The sequence below is a fragment of the Littorina saxatilis genome, linkage group LG15 (genome assembly GCF_037325665.1).
Source record: "Littorina saxatilis isolate snail1 linkage group LG15, US_GU_Lsax_2.0, whole genome shotgun sequence".
NCBI lineage: Eukaryota > Metazoa > Mollusca > Gastropoda > Littorinimorpha > Littorinidae > Littorina > Littorina saxatilis.
In genome coordinates, this window is record NC_090259.1 from 39,872,935 (window position 1) to 39,890,142 (window position 17,208).

The 17,208-nt window shown below is 42.7% G+C and overlaps 1 protein-coding gene across 2 annotated transcripts in view; it reads right to left on the bottom strand.

Moving 5' to 3' along the window:
* The window catches only part of LOC138949303 (uncharacterized), a 32,503-nt gene that overhangs the window by 12,789 nt on the left and 2,506 nt on the right, over positions 1–17,208 (bottom strand). The window contains exon 2 of one of the 2 annotated variants that reach the window (XR_011450225.1): positions 12,449–14,896. The exons of the other annotated variant lie outside the window; for it this stretch is intronic. The gene's annotated coding sequence lies outside the window, so the exon portion shown is untranslated. Of the gene's footprint in view, positions 1–12,448; positions 14,897–17,208 lie in introns of those variants that run through there. 2 annotated transcript variants of the gene reach the window in all.

The following is a 17,208-nucleotide window of genomic DNA, read 5'->3' on the forward strand; positions in this document are numbered from 1 at the left end:
GGTACTGAGTCGGAAACAAGATCGCGATTCTTTCCTTCGCTGCACGACGCACATCTTCTGTGACCTTTGACCAAACGTAGCTTCCACATTCGATCACTCAGCTTAATATTTACAACAGAAAGCCGAGGGGGTGGAATACCGAGATGAACCTACAGAACTGTGCATCCTCAAACCTGACATATTCATCCCAACATTTAATGAACTCAAAATCACAGAAAGTTGGTTTCACACGCCAGCTTTGATTGCCAGTGGTTATCAAACCGGGACTCGTGTGGTTATCAGCACGGAACCCGCGTTTCAAAGCATGGCTCCTTGGGTTGATTGTGCACTTATTTTCTCACCACCAAAATGATGACAAAAACGATGTTTGGTGGTTTGTTGACAGACCAGCTTTTTTGTCGGTCCTGGGGGGGCATATCGACTTTTGTTTCATATTTATTGACCGCGGCCTTCAGCCTTGGTCAATAAATACGAAACAAAAGACAATATGCTCCCCCTCGGACCGACAAAAAAGCTGGTCTGTCAACAACCCATCAAACATCTTATAAAGTCTACCAATTACGTAATTCCTTTCTAAGCTCTCTGTCTCTGATGGATTGCATTTGAATAACGACATCCAATAAAGTCTTCCAACAGCTGCAGAAACTTTTAAGAAACTTGAAACTTAGGAAAGCATGAAAACAATACAATCAATCAATCAATCAATCAATGAGGCTTATATCGCGCATATTCCGTGGGTACAGTTCTAGGCGCTCTGCAGTGATGCCGTGTGAGATGAAATTTTATACGGCCAGTAATTGCAGCCATTTCGGCGCATATTTACCTTTCACGGCCTATTATTCCAAGTCACACGGGTATAGGTAGACAATTATTAACTGTGCCTAAGCAATTTTTGCCAGGAAAGACCCTTTTGTCAATCGTGGGATCTTTAACGTGCACACCCAATGTAGTGTACACGGGGGGGAGTTCGGACACCGAAGAGAGTCTGCACACAAATTTGACTCTGAAATAAATTTCCGCCGAACCTGGGATCGAACTCACGCTGACAGCGGCCAACTGAATACAAATCCAGCGCGCTACCAACTGAGCTATATCCCTGCCCCAACGTAATTCCTTTCTAAGCTCTCTGTCTCTGACGGATTGCATTTGAATAACGACATCCAATAAAGTCTACCAACAGCTGCGGAAACTTTAAAACAAACTTAAAACTCATCGAAAGGAATAAGTTGCGCCTTGGGTCATTTTGGTACAGAATTTCACGACCTCAGCCAGGCAAAGCAGGAAAACAATACAACGTAATTCCTTTCTAAGCTTTCTGTTTCTGACGGTTTGCATTTGAATAACGACATTCAATACAGTCTACCAACTATCAGGTGCAGAGACATTTGTCTCGAAAAAAATACCCCGCGTTAAAGTTCCCCTTGGTTTGTCCCTGGCAACTTTTGATATACGTGTATATTTAACGTTATTCATGCTTGCTGCTTTATGACACAAAACATGCCAAATAACGACACCGTTGTTTGGATCGATATAAGCAGCAGTATTGCAGACAATCTGTTCTGTATATGACATTTAAACAAGTCGCGTGAAGCAAAATTTATACATTTAGTCAAGCTGTCTGTAATGATATCCATGGTACCTGTGAAACACCAGGAATCCAGTACCTCTGAGCTGTAGCGGATACTGTTATATTGTGCTTACTGAGAGTATCTTCCCTTACTTCCTGCAAGATGGAAACCTCAATACAATGTTGAACTTGAACAACTTCTCCCGAGTCTGCAGTGAGCGTGAGTGAATGACACGCATACAACAACATGAACAGTAAACAATAACATCACATGGTGGCAGCGCGGGTAGTGAATATGTGCTCCCAAACCCCTGACATCGTCAGAGCGTAGCTTTAAGCAGCAGCACGAACCACGTGTCAAACTTCTAGCACATTCCACGTGTCACGCAAGCTTTATCATGGCAGAACGCGGTCCCATACCAGGCGGTCTACCCAACCCATCGATGGATTGGTCAAATCCAGACAGGGCTACAGCGTTAGCAGAATTCAAGCAGATGTGTGAGTACAGATTCACTGCAGAGCAAACAAAAGTGGAGAGACAGTACAGCCACATTTTTCTGTGGTCAGGAACTGAAGGTATGCGACTTTCAAACACTTGGGGGCTATCTGCTGAACAAATCAAGGACCCAAAGAACATTTGGGACACATTTGCTGAAAGTGAACCTCAAGACAACTTCAGAATTCATCGCCTTGAACTTCAATAGTTTCGCCAGAATACTACTGAAACTGTTGATGATTTTGTCACACGGTGCAAAACCAAAGTGCTCAAGTGCAAGTTTTCTTCTGATGCAGCAAGAAATGAAAGACTGATCGAGCAGATTATCGCTGGCATCAAGTACCCGGAAGTGCAGAGAAAACTCCTGCGGAAAGATGACACACTGACGCTGAAACAGGCACATGATCTATGTCGCTCACATGAAGCAAGTGTCACCCAGATGGAGAAAATGACCAGCCTGAGCAAACCATTCACAGTTGATGCAGTCAACTCAAGAATCATGTACACCAAAGCATGTGGTAACTGTGGCATTAAGCACGCACCAAGAAAATGCCCAACGTTCAACACGAAATGTGGTGCATGTGGTAAGATGAACCACTGGAAGAAGTATTGTCACAGTAGCAAGACGAACAGCCACGGCAGCCAAAACTCGCCTCAACGAGTAAGAGAAAACCAACAAGGAGGCTTCTGGCAGAGAAGACGCTCCGGCACACCTCATCGCCATCGCCGTCACGACTTCGTCAACGCCGAAGACGAAAACGACACAGACTACGACGAGAATAACATCACCTTCGAACCAATCAACTTCTCTACAGTCGGCAGCAGCGACGAGCGCATAGAAGTTTACGCCAATCTGCCTATCAAGCTCAGCAAGACCAAACATGCAAAACTCAAGGTGAAAGTCGACACAGGGGCGCAAGGCAACATCATGCCACTGAGAATATTTCGACGCATATATCCACAACAGCTGGATGAAGATGGTTACCCGAAACCAGGATCTACACAACAAAGAAGAACCAGACTCATTGCTTACAACTGCAGCGTCATCAATCAGTTTGGATCTGTTACTCTACCCTGCAAGTACGGAGAATCAAAGTGGCACACTGAAGAGTTCTACATCACAGATGCTGATGGACCAGCCATCCTAGGCCTACCAGGAAGTACAAGACTTCAACTAGTCACATTTCACTGTCCGATTCAGTCGACACCAGTGAAAGCTGACCCAACTCCAATACAGGATGCGAAAGAACTCAAGCGTCTCTACCCTGACAGATTTGAAGGCATTGGAGTTCTCCACGGAGATCTTCACATCACGCTGAAACAAAATGCACAACCAGTCATTCAACCTCCACGCAAGTACCCCATCCAACTACTACCAGAAATCAAAGCGGAGCTCGAAAAGATGCAGAAGAGTGGAGTGATCGTACCTGTTGAGGAACCTACCGACTGGGTGAACTAATTGGCCTTTAGCAGAAAGTCCAGTGGTGGTATAAGAATATGCATCGATCCCAAAGACCTCAACAAAAGCATCAAAAGAACGCATCACAAGACGCCAACACTTGAAGAGATCACAAATCGATTCAGCGGAGCCAAACTTTTCAGCAAGTTGGATGCCCGACATGGCTACTGGTCAGTCAAGCTCGACAAAGAATCCAGTCGTCTCACTGCGTTCAACAGCCCTTGCGGAAGATTTCGTTTTGTTCGACTACCTTTTGGCCTGAGCGTAAGCCAGGACATATTCAAAAACCACATGGACCAGATCCTCAGCCAGTGTCCGGGAACCCTTGGCATCACAGATGACGTCGTTGTCTATGGCAAAGACGAGGACGAGCACGATCGCAACCTCCATCAACTGATGGAAGTGGCAAAAAAGATGGGTCTGGTCTTCAACGAGGACAAGTGCTACATCAAGCGCAAACAGGTCAAGTTCTTCGGCATGATCTACGACGCTGACGGTGTACACCCAGATCCTGAGAAGACAACAGAGACCAAGAACCTACCATCACCAAAGAACCTCACCGAGCTACAGCAGTTTCTCGGCATGGTGCAATACATGTCTTCCTTCATCCCAATGCTGGCAGATCACACGGCAGCTTTGAGAGCATTCACCAAGAAAGACGTGCAGTGGGACTTGAACAGCTCTCACCAGAAAGCCTTTCAGAAGGTCAAGGACATGATCTGTGAAGACACAGCGCTGACATACTTTGACATCACCAAATCAGCCGTCATCCAAGTCGATGCATCACAGCAAGGATTAGGAGCAACCCTGATCCAGGACAAGCCGATTGCATTCGCCAGCAAAGCGCTCACAGAGACTGAGAAACGGTATGCGAACATCGAGCGTGAGCTACTCGCAGTCGTGTTTGGATGTGAACGTTTCAACACCTACGTGTTCGGGAAGCACTTCACTGTGCAATCAGACCACAAACCCTTGGAGCAGATTCAGAAGAAGAGCCTAGCGAGCACACCTCCCAGACTCCAAAGAATGATGCTTCGCCTGCAGAAGTACGACATGAACATCGTCTACCGCCCAGGCAAAGAAGTGGTCCTAGCAGACATGCTATTCAGACTCCATCCTACCACAGGACCTGAGATCGACATTGAGAAGTCAGTCTTCGCCGTTCAGTTTTCAGCAGATAGACTACAGCAGCTGAAAGATGAGACGTGCAGAGATCCGCACATGACGGCACTCAAAAACACCATCATCAAAGGATGGCCAGAGAAACCAAAAGACCTACCCAAGAACCTCAGACAGTACTGGTCGCTCAAGGAAGAACTCACTGTTGAGGATGACATCGTTCTCAAAGGAGACAGTCATGATTCCAGAGTCCATGAAGCAGTACATTCTACAGACAATTCATTCTGGTCACCAGGGAATAGAAAAATGTAGTATGAGAGCCAAAACGTGCGTATACTGGCAAGGTCTAAGTCACGACATTGAAACCTTCGTACAAACCTGCAAAACATGCCTGAAACATCAGAAAAGTCAACCCCATGAAGAACTGTTGCAGCATGAGATTCCAGAACGACCTTGGCACACAGTCGGCACTGACATCATGACGTTGGATGGTAGCGACTAGATTGTCGTTTGCGACTTCTATTCAAAAATGCCGTTCGTACGACGCACAGCAACAGCAGGCCAAACAACAAGCACAGTCAACTCTTCAGGGAGCAGGGAGTCCTAGAAAAACTTGTCAGTGACAACGGGAAACCATACATCAGCACTAAATTTTAAAGATTCAGAAAAGAATGGGGATTCCAGCATACTACAAGCTCACCAAGATACCCAAGATCAAACGGACTAGCAGAGAGAACCGTGCAGACAGTCAAGAACATTATGACCAAAGCAAAAGAGTCTCACTCTGACATCAACATAGCACTTCTTGCTTTTAGGTCTACTCCCATCGACCACAAACTCCCATCCCCAGCTGAACTCCTATACTCCCGCAAACTCAATGTCACAAAGATGTGAGTAGCATAATTTGTGATGTGAACAACGTCGTGATTTTAACCTCCCTAAATGTTGTAGCGCGAGGCGTATGTGACAAGGAGAGCGTTATTCACGTGTTTTGTGCGTTGCACGCAAAACTGGCTTTAGCTTGAGATGAGCTGGGTTTTTGAGACATGTAGCTGGTCTGTGTTTAATATCGTCACAACGCTGTAGAGGCTCGACCGAGCAAGGTGTCTAAGCGGGTGTCAAATTTGTCTGGGACAAATTCACTCTTTCAAGAGACGGGTCTCTTAAGGTAAATGATTTACTATGTTGTATATTATTGAAGTTTGATTACATAGCTGTAGTGTAAAGGTTAGTTTATACAGAGCGCACTAAAACCTAGTGTGAAGTTTTGAGAGAATTCTTGATGTGATTGTATCAGGGTTTTTCCTGCGGAATTTCGTGAACATAAATGTTACGCATTTATGTTATGTCTAGGATGGTGATGCTTTGTATGGCAGTGTTATTCATAGATTAAGTATTAGCTTGGATATTGAATGTGGACGGAATGTGAACGTAGAATGAACGAGAATGTATGAGTTGATATATGAATGTTTGGAAGAAGAGATGGTTTTAGAGAATGTTGTATTAAAACTTGGTTAAATTCTTTACGAGTTTCCATGAGGAGTTTCCAGGGACGGACCTTACACGGAGAAGCGCAGGACGATGGTGGCGAGCAAGGGACCACATCGGCGCAGATGACTAGACGAGGGGAGTCTTCATCGTTACCGGTCGTAGCTGACGACGGTTCTTTTCGCTAATGGCGGAAAGGGTTTCTCGGGGAGAAACGTGAAAGGTGTGTGTTGGCATCTACAATGAGAGTTTCTGGGAATTCATCATTCTATGAGGATTCAGCGACACAAGGAAGTGAAACTGACGACATGCAGTGAGCTGTGATTCGAACTCGTGAGTGTCTGTCAGCACCTTATCTTGGGCAATAATCTATCTTTGAGAAAGTATCTTTATACTATGTATTTACATGCATTGAGTGAATGCTAAAGGATTGTGTGAACTGTGTGTCGATAAGTTGATTCGTATTGATGTATTTGAAGTGAAGAATTATGTTGTTTTTGGTTGAGGAAATAATAAGCCTGTATCCTCCCAAATTCTGTTGTTTGAAGTGTTTGGTGTGAAAAGGGTAGAGACAGTGCAATAGGGCAGAACACGTACATATGAAAGTAATTTCATTTATTTCACACACAATCCACTTCATGACACTCAAAACAAACCTTCCCTCTCTTATTCCAAACACCCTGTCCAATAAGAAAGAAGTCAGAAAGCAGCTAGAACAGCGTCAACAGCAACAGAAGATGTACCATGACAGAACAGCAACACGCAGTCTCCCACCACTGTCAAAAGTTCAACCTGTCATGATGCAGAAAGAAGGAGGAAAATGGACACCAGCAACAGTCATACAACCCAGCAACAAACCAAGATCATACGTTGTCCAATCACCCAATGGAGCAACCTATCGCAGAAACAGTAGACACCTGATGAACCTGCAGAAGCCAACAGAACGACATGTCAGATTTTATGACAAACCTGAGATCATCGAGACCAGAACACCACCTCCAATCTCCACAACACCTGAGCAGAATGATGATCACATCCAACCAGCAGCAAAACCTCCATACATTACTCAGCCAGTAGTTGAAGCACCAACAGAAAGTCCACATCAGAGGCCCCAGAGAAGCATCAAGAAGCCAGAAAGACTCATTGAAAGCATTTGATGATTTGACATTTGACGACATGACAAACATGTTTTGATTTATTTCATATGTTCTGTGTATTCAGTATTACAGAGACAAGTTTTGCAGAGACAAGCAATAAAGAGACAAGAATTATGAACAATGACAACAGAAGTCTCAGTGAACAGTTTTCTTTATTTCAGAGGAACGGATTTTTTGTATTATTGCAGTTAGTGTTATGATCGTTAAAGTTATCTTTGTACTTGGTGTGATCGACAAAAAGAAGATCTTTGTAATTGTCCATGTTTAAGATGCAATCTTTCTTTAAAAGTAACGTTCAGAAATAATTGTTTTATTTCATTTTCAGTAAGTGATAAATAATTCTTTGGAATTGATTATGTTCATTTTAGTGTTAAAGTGAGGTTTACCAGTTTTCAAGTTATTGGTTAAAGCGAAGTTGGAGTTATGTTATTTTCATGTATCTAAAGAAGAGGGATGTAATGATATCCATGGTTCGTCGCGATATAACCTTCGTGGTTGAAAACGACGTTAAACACCAAATAAAGAAAGAAAGATATCCATGGTACCTGTAAAACACCAGGAATCCAGTACCTCTGAGCTATAGCGGATACTGTTATATTGTGCTTACTGAGAGTATCTTCCCTTACTTCCTGCAAGATGGATACCTCAATACAATGTTGAACTTGAACAACTTCTCCCGAGTCTGCAGTGAGCGTGAGTGAATGACACACATACAACATGAACAGTAAACAATAACATCACACTGTCAAACTCAAAGAATGGTACTGAACGCACTGCTTGCATGGACAAATGAGATCATCCACGACCGAGACTAAAAGCGCTGACTTTCTTGTTCAAAATTTAGCGGCCCGCATTCGCTTGCAAAAGCAACTTTTCAACGTGACACACCATAAACTATATATTTTTTGAATCAGCAACTGATAATGATAATAATGTGTCTTCTTCAAACAATAAAGACAGTCGAAATTGTAACGGTTTTCTCCATTTTAAGCTAATTTTCAATCAAACACAGCAAAATCATGTATTATCTCATACAGGTGGAAACACAAAATACAATGATGTCACCTTTGTGATTCAAATATCGATTTTTTGTATAAAATCAACAAAATCAGCTAATATTGACTAATTGAGTGACAATTTCAAAAACGAATTTTGAAGGTACCATAATGGAATGTAATCCCATAGTCCACACTAAGTCAAAGATCATCTTACAAAAATTTCAACAAATGGATGAAAATCTGTAGCCGTGAAAGTGCCGCCTCAACTTTTGCAAACGGGCAAATATGACGCCATCAAATAGTTTTATGAATTAAATCCGAGAAAAAGCACTTACAAAATGCCCTGAAAAAATGTATGCATCAATTGTCATGAAAATCCGTCGGGTAATTTCTGAGAAATGCTTGTCACACACATTATAAACTCGGAGGCAAAAGAAACGCAAATAAAGGATGCGTTAATTAAACCTTTATGGACTTGAAATAAAAATAAAATCATGATACTAGCATGTTCTGCACGTGTTGTTTTACCGGTCTTATCTTGTCAGAACCGTGTTTGCCGTTATCTGGGTCACACGCGAGGTCTTGTTGACGGGGATCCCAAACCGTCATGGGGACAACTTTCAGCACGTGCAAAATGTGGAAAAGCAGCTTTACGTGTTCAGAGTGTTCAGGCAAGCTGTACAATACTCACAAAACTGTTACAACATTCATTTCTGCGACACAGGCGCGATGCCGAGACTATCACCAGATCAGCGCCAACAGGCGATCGGGAGACTTGATGCCGGACAATCAGTTCTGCAAGTTGCTAGGTCATTTGGAGTAAATTTCACCACGGTTTATCGCCTGCAGCAACGTTTGCATGCCACTAACAGTACCTGTGACTTACCAGGACGTGGCAGACCCCGGGTAACAACAGCGCGACAAGATCGCCATCTTTTCCATCAACACCAGCGAGATGCATTCGAAACTGCCGCCAACACAGCCCGTAACAAATTCGGGGTGCATGGAGAACCCGTCAGTGCCAGAATTGTACGCCGACGGCTTGGTGGGCAGAACCTGGTAAATCGGCGTCCTGCTCGACGTCCTGTCTTGACAGCTCAGCATCGCCTGGATCGTCTGGCCTGGGCCCAGCAGCATGCCCACTGGCGCCATCGGGACTGGCGGAGGGTTCTTTTTTTCGGACGAGAAGCGCTTTTGCCTGGAACCTGGCGATGGGCGTGTCCGGATCTGGCGAAGACCTGGACAGCGGTTTGCTAACAATAACATCCTTCAGCATGATCTATGGGGAGGTGCCAGCGTCATGATATGGGGCGCCATTGGTGTCAATCAGCGAGTGGAGCCTGTCGTCTTTCAGAACGTCGACCAAGGTGGTGGGAATGGTGTCAATGCAGACCGCTATATAATAATAATAATAATAATAATAATAATAATAACGATTACTTATATAGCGCGTAAACCTCGTGGTGACGAGCCCAGAGCGCTTTACACTTACACAATCATAATACAAACAAGGAAAGAGAACTAAATCCGAATAAATTCAAACATGGTCACACACACCCACACACGCACGCACACACACACAATAAAGTCCTGCGTCCCAATGTGGTTCCATTTGTCCAGAGGCACCGGAACTGCCTGTTCCAGCAAGACAATTAATGCTCGTCCCCATACTGCACGTGCTACCCAGAACTTCCTGCGTCACAACAGCGTAAACCTTCTGCCTCATCCTGCTCGATTCCGGATCTCAACCCAATCGAACACTTTTGGGACATCATGCAAAGAAGGATTAATGCCCTTGCCCGGAGACCCCGCACAGCAGCAGCACCGCGTGCTGCCGTGACCCAGGTGTGGGCTCAGGTCTCTCAGCAAAAAATTAATCACCTCGTCCTCTCCATGTACCGGAGGTGCGCCACAGTCATCAACGCCCAGGGAGGAGCAACACGCTATTAACTTTCAACAGTCTTCAAACAGTGTTCAGTGGAACATGGCACGTCATGCTCTCATCCCAATACACTTTTCCGTCTGGTTTTTGTATCGGTCAATTCATTTCCTTGTTATTGTTAACCCGAAATAATTAATTCGACATTAAAATTCATGTGTAACCCATCTTCAATGCAGCATTTGCGTTTCTTTTGCCTCTGAGTTTTACATGCATACACACACGCATACATCGGGAGACAAACCTCGCTCCCCGATCTCGTTAAAACATTCAGTCATTACTTGACTGAATGTAAAAAGCACATTCAATACCCCTTAAAATCGTAAATGATGATTGAGTAGGCAAGCGAATTAAATAATGCCAAGGTGCTTATAGTTCAATCAATCAATCAATAGGAGGCTTATATCGCGCGTATTCCGTGAGTACAGTTCTAAGCGCAGGGAGTTATTAGTTATCAGGTGTCACACACACACACACACACACACACACACACACACACACACACACACACACACACACACACACACTCACTCACATACACACACACACACGCACGCACGCACGCACGCACACACACACACACACACACACACACACACACACACACACACACACACACACACACACACACACACACACTATAAGACTTAAAATTGGTACAACCTGTAGGTTTTATCCTTATTCAAGTCACACAGCTTGAACGCTATAAAACGCGGTACAAACTGAGTTTAGCTCACAGTCGATGTCTGCACAGTTCCAGAGTACTACAGGTGAGTGCATCTTGATTCGTTCATGTCCTGCCGAGTGTATGCCGTACGTACTACCTGTACTTCAAATCCTAGTTTTACAATTATTTCTCGGAGTTAGACATTGTAAAGCTTGCCAAAGAAACACATCTGAATTTCCATCTCTGGTCTTAAATCAAATTATTTCTCGGAGTTAGACATTGTAAAGCTTGCAAAAAAGAAAAAATCTGAATTTCCATCTCTGGCCTTAAATCAAATCATTTTAACGGAGGTAGACATTGTAAAGCTTGCCAAAGAAACAAATCTGAATTTCCATCTCTGGCATTAAATCAAATTATTTCTTAGAGTTAGACATTGTAACGCTTGCCAGACAAACAGATCTTAATTTCCGTCTCTGGCCTTACATTAAGTTATTTCTCGGAGCTGGACATTGGAAAGCTTGCCAAAGAAACTAATCTGAATTTCCATCTCTGGCCTTAAACAAAAATTCAATTTAGAAAGATATTCTTTCTTCAAACCAGTGGTCGAATTCAACCAAAGTCTTTTTCTTTTATATCTGTCTGAAAATTATGTGTGCGTCTGTCTGCAATGAAGACCATTTTGTCGACTTACTTACAAATATCTCGGGGTTTATTAAACGGATAGTTCTCATTCTTATCTTTCTTGTTTTAGATTCCGAATTGTGAACGGTTTTTTTTCTTCTGAATCTCTTGTTTTTTTGTGCGGTTTTTGTTGTTGTTGTTGTTCATTAGTTTGTTCATTTGTTTGTTTTTCTGTTTATTTGTGAATCTGACAATAACAATACGTCTTGCAAAGTATGGTGAAATTTCACAAACAAAATGTATATTCTCTTCGATGTTTAAATCATGCGCAAACGTTCACTCTATCAAATCTCTGGTCTGGTGCGAGTTTGTTTCATAAATGATTGCATGTGAGCTTACGAACATAACGATTTCCACTTTAAATAAATGCGATCAAGATAATTAGGTAGAGAACATGTCAAGAGACGTTTATTCCTTATTTCTTGTTTTAATTGAAGGATATTATTATGCAATATACTGCTTTGTTTTTTTAAAATGGCTTCAAATTGTCTCCCTTGTACCGACACTTTAGTACACAATTTGTGCATTCATTTGAGTTATTTCTTAAAGAAAATTACCCCCCAAAATTATTCAAAACAGTCTTTGACATATATACAGTTTAATTAAAAGAAAAACTGTATTTTATTTTAAGTGATAAATAAATATAGACAAATCTTGGGACTGTGCACAAACTGATCGGCTTTAACTCGAAAGTCGCAACCAAGAATCTTCTGCAACTTTTGAGTTCAAGTCTGTCAGCTTGTGCACGGTCCCACAATCAGTTCAATAAGATATTTCCTTGATATAGCCTTGAAGAAAAAAAAAGTAAGTGTAACCGAGTGCCAAATTACTTTACCCTTTCTCACCGAGCTCAACCACTCAAAGCAACAGACACAAGTTATATTACCAGGTTCTTTTATTCCATAAGATGAAATGGGGAATGTGTGGGATAACGGGGGTTTACTTTCAAATACAAAACTTTCAATGTATTACTATAGGACTAAACAACTCCAAAAACAACGCTCTCAATTCTTCACTCCAAAGCTATATTCTAAATTCTCCCTCTAAACTACACTCTAAATACACGCTAAATCCTCCCTCCAAACTACTCTAAAACTCTATTCTAAATTCTCACTCTCAACTTTAATCCAAAAAACCCACAATGATACTCTAATCTAAAACAAACGAAATCTAAAAAAACAACCTAAACACAATTCTTCAAAAAAACCAAATCTCCAAAAAGTAACTAACAAAACCTGACCAAAATCCCTCCACTAAAACTAACTGCACTTCACTAACGAAACCTAGTCTACGAAAACAAATCTACGCCCCACTAAAAAAAAACACATCTAAAAAGACTGAACTAAAACCCCATCTACGGAAACCCAGCTAAAAAATACCCGTAAAACCTAGTCTACTGAACCCAGCTAAAAAAGAACTAACTGAATCTAACTACACCCCTCTAGAAAAGAAAAGACCCCTCTAGAAAGAACCCCGTCGCACGCTCCGCCATCCTGCAAACCACAGAATGCACGCCGTAAGCATACGTAAACAACTCAACAATTTCAACTACCACAAGCTAACTCGTTGAACAACAAAACACATCATTCCTACCAAATAACATACCTACAATACCGTTCTCTCAAACAACGGTTTTCTAAAGCATTCAACAAACAAAAGTCTTCCCAAACATTCCAACTCACAAGACAATCTACTTGAACATTCAAATAAATCCTTTCCCCAAGCAGCATACTATTCTTCTCACTGCTTACCCATTTACAGAAAGAAAATTGTATTAACCTACCAGCAAAAGAATTCCTCACATCCCAAAGGATTTCAGCCTGTGACAAAACATGTCACACACCGGCGTCAAGAAAAACACACGCGACAAAATACACGTTGTCTCACTTCAAGACTCCAGGCAGAAAGAACGTCTCAGCGGCGCCCACATCCCAAAGGATTTCAGCCTGCGTCACAAGGTTAACACATATTGGACCCGAGGGGTGTCGGGTTCCTTTTTACTTTCTTTCTTTCTTTAGTTGGTGTCTAACATCACCTTCAACTATCCAAAATCACATCGCGGCGGAGAGAAAAAGAGAGATGGAACAAAGTCACCTGTCAATAGTTTGTTCAAAAAAACATTAATCACAATTTTACTCCAGAGGCTTGTACCAAAAAAGCGATCGTTTTACCTATGCAAATTTTAGAATCGGCTCTTCCGCGAGACCAATTCAATAGAAACGAAACACAGTCTCGGAAACCTTCGTGGATCCCCGATAGTACAGAGGTACCCGAGTTCACGAGTTCAAACGGATGTACACAAGTGCATGTGCACCGTAACTGTCGTCGGTCACAAGCTCACATAAGTAACACATTTTTTACAAACAAATTTGTTCAAGATAGACAATTGGAATCATGTTTTTTTTTAAATCGGTGAATTGCATTATAATTTCCTCAAAAAAATAACAAATAACTGTGAAATTTTTTTTTTAAAGTGCTAACATTATTACTTTGATCAGATCGATGTGTATGACAAGGAATTTCTATGTTTGCTGATTTAGTTGTCCGGTAATGACTTTTTCATGCACGGGGCTTCTAAATTCACTCGCTCAAACGCTCATGTCTGCACCAACATTCACACACGTCCATATCGGCATATTCATAAGGGATAGTGACAACACGCTCTTGAACAACAAACATGGCACAAAACGAATGAACATTTCAAACATTTCGCTATTGAATCAAATCATCAGTACATGGATATCAAATCATAAAACATCTCACAAAATACCTCCTTGTCATTCCGAAGTTGAAGAAGAACACAGTCCGGCATTACACACACTACACTTTCAACACATGTCCTCGGCTCTGATACGTTCTCCGAATAATACACGAAAGTCCTGGATGGTGGTATAGTCCGTACGAAGCCGAAACACTAACTCTCTTACTATCCTCTGACACAAGTTCTTATAAGCTTCCACAACCTTCTGTCTTAACTGCAGGCATTTAAAAAATTAAACCTGAACTCACACAGAGGTGACAGCACTACGTACCCTCCCTCGCTGTAAACAAAGTACTGATTTTACCTGTCCATATCGAAACTACATACATTTTTCACTTGACAGAACAGTTAACTGTTGCTACTAACTTAATTAACTGGTATTGGAAACAAATATCACACCTTGAAAACCCTAGTTCAGTATATCATAACTATATGCAGCCTTCAAACGGTTGGTACCGGTTGTTGAAGATCTCTTAGTTGCGCTTCCTTGCATCCGGACTTCTTGGGTCAAAATTGAGGCCTTGAAGAGTCGTCCGGGGAAACTTGTCTTGTCTTGAAGCATACCTAAAAATGAAATTATATTTTTTACTTGACACTGAAGCAAATCTTATGCTGGGTACAAATGCTAAAACAAGTTGCGCCAGTCTGTCAAACTCACATGTATAACGATACTGAACGCAGTACATTTCACAAGGACAATGCTTAGCTGAAAACCAGCATCCACGTCGAATAAGGTAAGTGGCAACCCCGCATAGCGCAGAAGCAAAACTGTCCCACAGGAAAATAATCACGCTTCCCTGTGTCAGATTTTACAGACCAAACGGTGTCAGTTCAATCTGTCGATTTCTTTGATTTTGCTAAGCGCGAGAAGTGGTTTTTATTAAGCAGGGGTGGGACTTTTCCGCGAATCCGCGGATTTCCGCGGACACAACTTACGAGTTCCGCTGGGGTAATCTATTTTTCCGCGTCCCATTTCATCACAGTATATATAACTTGTTGACTGCATGATATGGAGAGAAGTGAAGATGGAACAGAACACTGGAGGCTTACGAGTTAAATTGTGCTGACTACCGGCCCCCGTAGCGCAGTGGTTAGCGCATCGGACTGTGGGCCGGGAGGTCGTGGGTTCGAATCCCATCAGGGTCATGTGGGTTTTTCGGGCTACGGTCGGCTCCTACCCAGAGTGGAAGTGCTATGGTTCCTATGGGAAGGCTGGAATCACACAGCCGAGTGTCATTCACTTAACGAATGCGACTTTGAGGGTGCTCAGGTTCTGTTTACCTGACCAACACCGCAGGTGCTGCAGTTCTCGGGCCTGGTTGACACCAGGATATATTATGACAGTAAGCGTAGAGTGCAGCCCTGTCACGTAGTCTCAAACCAAAATTGGAAATCCATAGCATCATCATTATAATCATCCTCATCTCATTAATCATCCAAAAATTATAAATTGTCCTTGCTCTTGTGGCCCTTCATGCCCGGAGCTCTCATGGTGACCTTGGTCTCAGTGTTCCTGTTCCATCCTTCCCTGAAAAGTACTTCTGCTGTCAGTCTTCAACGTGTGACGTTCTGGGGGGTCGACGGAGGGACGTGGTGGCTGTCTGCTCTCTGGAGGGGACCCTCACTCAGTCTGGCTCCGCGACTTAGCAGTCAATGTCGTTAGTAGGGGACATAGTAGGTAGTGGGCTGCGTCCGTTAGCTCGGGACAGACCCACTACTGAACACCGTCGAAGTGACTCAGCAGAAGTGAAGTGTCATCTTCCGAGGGTAGCCTACCGCAACGACCCGACATCCCTCCCTGGAGCGTCTGTAAAATCGGCAAGTCTGGCAGCGGAAAGAAATTCAGATGTGGATGGAGCAGTGAGTGCAGGGACGGGGCGGCGTGAGAGCACACCGGGACAAGGAACAGGTGTAAGGGGGAAAAAAAAATTGTGCTGACTGAAAATTCCTCATAACTAATACGGTAGTCATTTTGAGCTTCAATGCATAGGGGCGTCACTTGGATCATACTATTGCCAGTATTGGATTATGAATACATGGTTCATTACTTTAGTATGCACCATTACAATGTTACTATTGTTGTGTGAAAGTGTTTTTTGTTTGGTTGGGTGGGTTGTTGTTTTTTTGAGGGGGGGGGGGAGTAAGGAGAATGTCTTTTTTACCTGATCCAAACGAGTTGAATTTTAGTCTCAGAATGCACCAGATTGCACAGATGTTAATGTACCAATTAAAAAAAATAGGGGGAGCATGCCCCCGAACCCCCCTAGAAAAAAGGGATTTCCTCGTTTTTCATCACAAGAAAGTCCCACCCCTGATTAAGGCATCATTTTTGCAGGACGTGTCTGCGCACTCAGACTTTCATCAACACTAAATCAAGTTTAGACTGCTACAGTCGTCTGTTACAAGTGACTGCCGCAGTTCCAGAATGCAGTCAGTTTTGTTGTGCGTCGTGACGGCCCTTTTCCTGCAGCCAAGTGAGTATAAGCGTAACGTGTGCGTGTTTGTTTTTCTCCATTTTAATTTTTTTTTGTATTTTCTCTTGTTGTTATTTCTTTCTTTCTTTCTTTCTTTCTTGTTTTGTGCATTGCCGTCACTTTGTTTTCTTTTCTTTGTTTCTTTTTTACATTTAGTCAAGTTTTGACTAAATGTTTTAACGTAGAGGGGGGGAATCGAGACGAGGGTCGTGGTGTATGTGCGTGCGTGTGTGTAGAGCGATTCAGACTAAACTACTGGACCGATCTTTATGAAATTTGACATGAGAGTTTCATTTTTTTGATAAATGTCTTTAATGACGTCATATCCGGCTTTTCGTGAAAGTTGAGGCGGCACTGTCACGCCCTCATTTTTCAACCAAATTCCCAGCCAGCAAAATTTTG